This window comes from Lolium perenne, chromosome 5 (genome assembly GCF_019359855.2).
Source record: "Lolium perenne isolate Kyuss_39 chromosome 5, Kyuss_2.0, whole genome shotgun sequence".
Lineage (NCBI taxonomy): Eukaryota > Viridiplantae > Streptophyta > Magnoliopsida > Poales > Poaceae > Lolium > Lolium perenne.
Genome location: NC_067248.2, coordinates 134,807,528 through 134,816,551, shown reverse-complemented (window position 1 = coordinate 134,816,551; position 9,024 = coordinate 134,807,528).

Genomic DNA, 9,024 nt, shown 5'->3' with positions numbered 1-9,024 from the left:
AGCTTGTTCCTAGCTTCAAAACAAGCCCAAGATCATCAAAATCGGAGTCCGGATGCTAAAGTTATGCCCGTTTTAGTTTTGGTGTTTCTGCAGTTTTTAGGGGGGCGGATAATCCGGCCCGAAGGCCAATTCCGGGCAAATATCCGGCCCGAGTCCAGGGGCGATTTCGGGGGGCGGATAATCCGGCCCGGGGGCGGATTTTCTGGCCTGGGAGGCCCCAAACGGTCATATTTCGTTGGGAGGGGGTATATAAGACCCCCTTCTTCCTCCTTGGGCTGGTTGGTTCACTTTCTCTCTCTCCCCTCCATTGTTATACTTCAAAGCTTGCCCTAGTTCTTGATTCCTCCCATGATTCTTGTATATTCTTGAGGGAAAAGAGAGAGGAGATCTAGATCTACATTTCTACCAATCAAATCCACCTCTTTGTGAGTGGAACTCTCTAGATCTTGATCTTGGTGTTCTTTGTGAATTCATTTGTTCTTCCTCTCTTATTCCCCCAATAGCTTTTGTAGCTTTGTTGGAATTTGAGAGAGAAGGACTTGAGCATCTTTGTGGTGTTCTTGCCATTGCATTTGGTGCATCGGTTTGAGTTCTCCACGGTGATTCGTGGAGGTGAAAGCAAGAGAGTTGTTACTCTTGGGTTCTTGGAACCCTAGACGGATTCTAGGCCTTTGTGGCATCTTTGTGGTGTTCTTGGGGACTCCAATTAAGTTGTGGAGAATCTTCAAGGGCAAGGCCTTTGTGGCATCTTAGTGGTGTTCTTGGGGACTCCAATTAAGTTGTGGAGATTCTTCAAGGGCAAGGCCTTTGTGGCAATTTGTTGGGAGCCTCCAATTAAGTTGTGGAGATAGCCCCAAGCTTTGTGCGGGTTCGGTAACCTCCCTAAGGTTACATAGTGGATCGAGGACATCCCTCTTGGTGGGAATTCTCGAGGAGAATACGGTGGCCCTCGTGCTTTTGGAGTGACTTGTCCTCCACACCGCTCCAACGGAGAGTAGCACTCGCAAGAGTGTGAACTTCGGGCTACATCGTCGTCTTTCGCGTGCCTCGGTTATCTCTATACCCGAGCTCTTTACTTATGCACTTTACCTTGTGATAGCCATCGTGCTTGAAGTTATATATATCTTGCTATCACATACTTGCTTGTATTGCTTAGCATTAGTTGTTGGTGCACATAGGTGAACCATAGTATATAAGCTTTGGGCTTGACTAAGTAAACGCTAGTTTTATTCCGCATTTGTTAAGCCCATCTCGTAAAAGTTTTAAATCGCCTATTCACCCCCCCTCTAGGCGACATCTGTGTCCTTTCAATTTTGCTACAACAACTTTGTTTTATATTTGTGTCTTGGAAGTTGTTATAACTGTAGCAACCTCTCCTTATCTTAATTTTGTTGCATTGTTGTGCCAAGTAAAGTCTTTGATAGTAAGGTTCATACTAGATTTGGATTACTGCGCAGAAACAGATTTCTTGCTGTCACAAATTTGGGTCAAATTCTCTGTAGGTAACTCAGAAAATTCTGCCAATTTACGTGAGTGATCCTCAGATATGTACGCAACTTTCATTAAATTTGAGCATTTTCATTTGAGCAAGTCTGGTGCCTCTTAGAAATTCGTCTTTACGGACTGTTCTGTTTTGACAGATTCTGCCTTTTATTTCGCATTGCCTCTTTTGCTATGTTGGATGGATTTCTTTGTTCCATTAACTTCCAGTAGCTTTGAGCAATGTCCAGAAGTGTTAAGAATGATTGTGTCACCTCTGAACATGTGAGTTTTTGATTATGCACTAACCCTCTAATGAGTTTGTTTTGAGTTTGGTGTGGAGGAAGTTTTCAAGGGTCAAGAGAGGAGGATGATACAATATGATCAAGAAGAGTGAAAGCTCTAAGCTTGGGGATGCCCCGGTGGTTCATCCCTGCATATTTCAAGAAGACTCAAGCATCTAAGCTTGGGGATGCCCAAGGCATCCCCTTCTTCATCGACAAAATTATCAGGTCACTTCTCTTGAAACTATATTTTTATTCGGTCACATCCTATGTACTTTACTTGGAGCGTCTGTTTGTTTTTATTTTTGTTTTTGTTTGAATAAATGCTTGTGTGGGAGAGAGACACGCTCCGCTGGTTCATATGAACACATGTGTTCTTAGCTTCTAATTTTCATGGCGAAGGTCGAAACTGCTTCGTTAATTGTTATATGGTTGGAAACGGGAAATGCTACATGTGGTAATTGGTATAATGTCTTGAACAATGTGATACTTGGAAATTGTTGTGCTCATGATTAAGCTCTTGCATCATATACTTTTCACCTATTAGTGAAGAAATACATAGAGCTTGCTGAAATTTGGTTTGCATGATTGGTCTCTCTAAGGTCTAGATATTTTCTGGTAAAGGGTTTGAGCAACAAGGATGACGGTGTAGAGTCTTATAATGCTTGCAATATGTTTTTATGTGAGTTTTGCCGTACCGGTTCATACTTGTGTTTGTTTCAAATAGCCTTGCTAGCCTAAGCCTTGTATTGAGAGGGAATACTTCTCGTGCATCCAAATTCTTGAGCCAATAACTATGCCAATTGTGTCCACCATACCTACCTACTACATGGTATTTCTCCGCCATTCCAAAGTAAATTGCTTGAGTGCTATCTTTAAACACTTCAAAAGTTATTATCTCTTTTTTGTGTCAATGTTTTATAGCTCATGAGGAAGTATGTGGTGTTTATCTTTCAATTTTGTTGGGCAACTTTCACCAATGGACTAGTGGCTTCATCCGCTTATCCAATAATTCTGCAAAAAGAGCTAGCAATGGGGTTCCCAGCCCCAATTAATTAACTTTCATGAAAAAAATAGACACTCCTCCATGGTATGTGATTGTTGGACGACACCCGAGGATTCGGTTAGCCATGGCTTGAGCAAGCAAAGGTGGGGAGGAGTGTCATCTAAATAAAACTAAAGTAAAAAGGTACTCCTTCATGGTATGAGATTGTTGGCAGGCACCCGAGGATTCGGTTAGCCATGGTTTGTGAAAGAAAGGTTGGAAGGAGTGCCACCCAAAAATAAAAATGTTTCATGGGAGCCGCTCTTTGAAGGTTTGTCTGGCAAGGGGGTTAGAGTGCCCATTACCATTCGTTGACAACAACAAACACCTCTCAAAACTTTACTTTTATGCTCTCTTTATGTTTTCAAAATAAAAGCTCTAGCACAAATATAGCAATCAATGCTTCCCTCTGTGAAGGGCCATTCTTTTACTTTTATGATGAGTCAGTTTACCTATTTCCTCCCACCTCAAGAAGCAAACACTTGTGTTAACTGTGCATTGATTCTTACATACTTGCATATTTGCATTCATCATATTACTTTATGTTGACCACTATCCATGAGATATACATGTTACAAGTTGAAAGAAACCGCTGAAACTTAATCTTCCTTTGTGTTGCTTCAATGCCTTTACTATGAATTTATTGCTTTATGAGTTAACTCTTATGCAAGACTTATTGATGCTTGTCTTGAAAGTACTATTCATGAAAAGTCTTTGCTATATGATTCAGTTGTTTAACCATTGTCTCTACCATTGCTTTGAATCGCTGCATTCATCTCATATGCTTTACAATAGTATGATCAAGATTATGTTGGTAGCATGTCACTTCAGAAATTATCTTTTATCGTTTACCTACTCGAGGACGAGTAAGAACTAAGCTTGGGGATGCTGATACGTCTCCAACGTATCTATAATTTCTGATGTTCCATGCTTGTTTTATGACAATACCTACATGTTTTATACATACTTTATGATGATTTTATGCGTTTTCCGGAACTAACCTATTGACGAGATGCCGAAGTGCCAGTTCCTGTTTTCTGCTGTTTTTGGTTTCAGAAATCCTAGTAAGGAAATATTCTCGGAATTGGACGAAATCAACGCCCAACATCTTAGAATCCCACGAAGCTTCCAGAACACCCGAGAGCCACCAGAGGGGAGCCCTGGGGGCCCCACACACCAGGCTGGCGCGGCCAGGGTGTGGGCCGCGCCCCCCTATTGTGTCATCGCCTCGTCAGCCCTCCGACTCCGCCTCTTCGCCTATATAAAGGTCCCTGACCTAAATCTTCGATACAGAAAACCCACGGTACGAGAAACCTTCCAGAGCCGCCGCCATCGCGAAGCCAAGATCTGGGGGGGCATGACTCTCTGTTCCGGCACGCCGCCGGGACGGGGAAGTGCCCCCGGAAGGCTTCTCCATCGACACCGCTGCCATCTCCACCGCCATCTTCATCACCGCTGCTGTCTCCCATGAGGAGGGAGTAGTTCTCCATCGAGGCTAAGGGGCTGTACCGGTAGCTATGTGGTTAATCTCTCTCCTATGTACTTCAATACAATGATCTCATGAGCTGCCTTACATGATTGAGATTCATATGAGTTTTGTATCACAATTCATCTATGTGCTACTCTAGTGATGTTATTAAAGTAGTCTATTCCTCCTCCATGATGTAATGTTGACAGTGTGTGCATCATGAAGTACTTGGTATATGCTATGATTGTGATCTCTTGTAGATTATGAAGTTAACTATTACTATGATGGTATTGATGTGATCTATTCCTCCTTTCATAGTCTGTCGGTGACGGTGTGCATGCTATGTTAGTACTTGGTATAGTTGTGTTGATCTATCATGCACTCTAAGGTTATTTAAACATGAATATCAAATATTGTGGAGCTTGTTAACTCCGGCATTGAGGGTTCGTGTAATCCTACACAATTAGTGGTGTTCATCATCCAACAAGAGAGTGTAGAGTATAGCATTTATCTATTTATTCTGTTATGTGATCAACGTTGAGAGTGTCCACTAGTGAAAGTATAATCCCTAGACCTTGTTCCCAAATACTGCAATCATCGCTTGTTTACTGTTCTACTGCATCTGTACCGCCCGCAATATTCCCACCATCATCCACACGCCAGTTGTAGCAGCAAGCTATTTTCTGGTGCCGTTACTACTGCTCATATTCATTCATACCACCTGTATTTCACTATCTCTTCGCCGAACTAGTGCACCTATACATCTGACAAGTGTATTGGGTGTGTTGGGGACACAAGAGACTTCTTGCATTGTGATCGCAGGGTTGCTTGAGAGGGATATCTTTGACCTCTTCCTCCCTGAGTTCGATAAACCTTGGGTGATCCACTTAAGGGAAAATTTGCTGCTGTTCTACAAACCTCTGCTCTTGGAGGCCCAACACTGTCTACAGGAAAAGGAGTGTGCGTAGACATCAAGCTCATAGTGCAGCGCTTGTTGTTCCTGCGGTGGTGCAAAATAAGGATAAGTTCCGATAATTCATAGTTAAGTGTAGATCTCTACGAAGCATCATTGCCGGAAATTTTCCACCATGACGCTTGGGGGCTACCACGCCACTTTAAATTTTCTCAGTATAGTTTACTCAAAGTATCAAGGTGCTAACTATTACTAGTTTCCGCCTAGACACTTGGGGGCTACTGGGGAACATCATTTTACCTTGCGCTTGACGAGGAGCTGGTCAAAGAACTCACCGATCTCTTTTTTGTGATTTTGAATCTCGGAAGATTCAATATCAGCTTTACCCCATGCATTGTTTAGCATGGAGTTCAGCAGGTCCTACTCGAGCTCCCACTTCTCGTTCTCCGTGAGCTTGTTAAAGAACTTGTGAGAATATGCTTTTGTAGTAGAGAATAGATCAGAGGGATCACCGAAATTGGTCAGAAATCCGACGACATCATTATCCGTAGCTTCAACCTTATCAGACGAGTTGACTTCCGCCTCCTCTGGACCTTGGACTTGGGGATCCTCCGGAGCAGCTCGCTTTGGAGCAGAGCTACTTCCGCCTCCTTTCTCGCTGCTCACTGGAATGATCTCCACTTGAGCATCGGTGGTAGGATTGGGGGAAGGTTGGGCCCTAGGCGGAGACGGTTGGGGAGCAGGGTTGGAGGTGCTTGGCGGAGCTGGGGTGACAGGGCCAACAGCCGGAGATGTCTTCAGATAATTTGTGATGGGCTTCTGGGTGTTGGCCCGAGTGGTGGTGATCTTCTGGTTCCTGCAACAAGTAAGGAAAAAATATAAGTAAAGGAACTTCACAATCATAAGCGTGTATTTCCGAACACTTACGTGGCTTCGGGGAGAAGCGGGCGTGATCCTTTCCCTGCTGTAGCCAGTAGCTTGATGCGGTCGCGCTCCGCCTTCTTGGAGTCGAGGCGCGGAGGTGGTTTGGTCTTGGCTTTCTTGGCGGAGGCCTCGCCGCTGGCTCCGGCATCAGAGCCGGAAGCTTTGGCGCGGGGACGTTTCGTCGCATGAGGGGCAACCTTTTTCGGAGCTTGCTCATCCCCCTCGTCAATGTCCTCCGGATCCTCCTCCGCCTTTTCAGCAGGCTGGCGGAAAATGCTTCTGAAACTTTCCTCCACCAAAGAATTGAGCTGAAGGGGAAACATGAAAAAAGTTAGAACATTTCAATTGTAAGAAGTAAAAAAGGCTAAGTGTAAGAACGCACCGGAGGACACTTGTTGTTGATGGAGATGTCTCTGTAAATTTCCGAGACCTCTTGGCCACGACCAATCTTCACAAGCGTCCGGATCCTCCTGTTCAGAGAATCCGTTGGCAAGTTGTCTCGGGTCACCCGCAATTCGTCGTCAATCTCGGAGTACTCGTAGATCAGCTTCTTGTTGTACTTGAGTGGCTTGATCCGACGGGTAAACCAGCTCAAGGTCAAGTCCATTCCGGTTAATCCGTCGTGGACTAACTAGGAGATCCTCCGGGCAGCCTTGTCCAGTTCTGGATACTGGGCAAGGGCGGGGATGAAGCTCCAGCTGGCCAATTCCTACGGAGTATTGTTGGCAAAAGTGGGAAGGCCGTCGTGGACGCCCGAAACTGATATGTTCTTCACGTAGAACCATCTGACATTCCAGTACCGGACGGACTCGTGGGAAGGGGGAGCCGGTAACATTCGTTGCAAGCGGAGCACAAATGTCATGCTTCCGCAGTTGACCATGACCTTGTCCTTGGTATCTTTCTCTACTCGGTAGAAGAATTGCCAGAGGCGGATATCTGAACGGATGCCGAGGTGACCCTCGCAGAGAGTCACGAAGTTGGAGAGAAGGAGAAAGGAATTGGGGCATATATTGTTAGGCTGGAGGCCGTACGTGCTAAGCACTGATAAAAAGAACTCGGAGGGAGGAAGAGAAAGGCCGCGCTCCACCCAGGCTTTGGTGAAGACGCGTTCGTCGGAGTCAGGGGTCGGAATGCTTGAGTCCTTTTGGAAACTCCATGAACCCGGAGCAATGAACCCTTCCTTTTCGAAGGCTCTGAGCTCCGAATCAGTGACTTTGCTAGGCCACCACTAACCCTTCTCACCTTCGCGGATCCGGGCCTTCGACGCCTTCTTCTGTTCAGCTTCCGCAACTTTAGTAGCCATCCTAGCTTGCCCTTCTATTTCCGCCTGGATCTCCTCTACTATTGGGATCCGACTGAGAAAATTACTTGAAGAGGCAGAGAAAGGTTGAGCTAATCTGATATCGGAAATGTTGGGCGGAAGGAATGCTATAGGTTCAATGAACTTTGGTTTTGTGCAGTTTGGTTGTGGGGTATTCGGAGAGCTATCGGTAAACTTAGGGGAGCTAGTGGACATATTTCCGGCTGCATGCATATGGTGAAACTTTTAAGTAACCAGAACTAAGCTAAGTCATCTTCTACAAGTCCGGCGAACTTACCGGCAATGGCGTGGCGGTTCCCCGTGACGCCGGCGAAGGAGACGGTCACGGAAGTGATGCGCAGGCCTCCGGCGACACCATGAAATGGTGGGGGAGGCGATTTCCCGATCAACCGTGCGCATCTCAGGTCGAGGAAAGCCTTGGAGCAGCGGCGCTTGAAGTTTTCCGGGGAGCAGATCGCCGGAGTTGAGATTTACCGAGCGGCGCTGGCGCGAGGAGGAAGATGAAGTGGTGATAGCGGTGAAAGAATGGAAGTGACCGTGCGCGCGGGGGTATTTATAGACCTCACGCTGAGATTCGTGAGTTGAATCCTACGGTGGGAACGGAACGGTCGCACCGTTGGATGATCGCCACATGTCCTAGGTTAAAAGCGATGAAATGGACGCAGTGGTGACCTAACTGAGCATTTCCTAAATTTCCGGCTAAAGATTCGCAAATCCAAAAATATAGCGCGGGAAAAACAGAAATTGCGCATGATGTGGGCGAAAAATCTGCTAAGTTACCGTTACAGAAGAACAAATGATTTCCGGTTGAACGAAGTCGGAAACGATGAAGTTTGGAAGCTCTTCGAGATTCTCTTCGGATCCGAACTGAAGTAGGCGGAGGAATTATGAATCTCGGAGAACTTCGGGGGCTACTGTCGTGGGTATACTTTATGGGTATATCAATGACATGGTCTAGATCCGGCAAGCCCGGGTGGCCCATAGATGGTGATGGTGGCATATGGCCCATCGGGCGGTCCAGTTGCTGTTGATAGAAGATGGAAGAAGTCCAGCCCAGGAACAGAAGCCGGATCTCAACCGACCTTGCAGGAAGGTGGATCTGTGATGGCCCATGAAGTATCCAGATCCAATACGACGCATAAGGGGAGGTGGATCCTTGACTTACACGGCAATGTACTATTCCGTAGTTAGGCAACTTGTATTCCGGCTAGGACTCTCCTTGTAAACCCTAAATCCGTGCGCCTTTATAAGCCGGATCCCGGGAGCCCTAGAGCCACAACCACAACTCATTGTAACAACGCGAAAACGCCCAGATAATTCCAGACAAGCAGCAGCAGGCCCTGTCATCGTGCAGGTGTTCTGAAGCTGGGTAAATCGCGTACCACCGTCCCGAGGATACTCCGCCCAATGGCCCCTATTTCTTCTTCCCTCCATGAGGATCTCTCCTCTGGAGTACGGTCGAATAGGGAACGATACACAACTACGGTTAACCATGGGCCTTCAGGCTATGGCATCAGATGGGGGTATCCTTAGTATCGGTTTGTCCTAGTACCTACAACTAGGGGCTCTCCATCATAACCTCCAATTTCG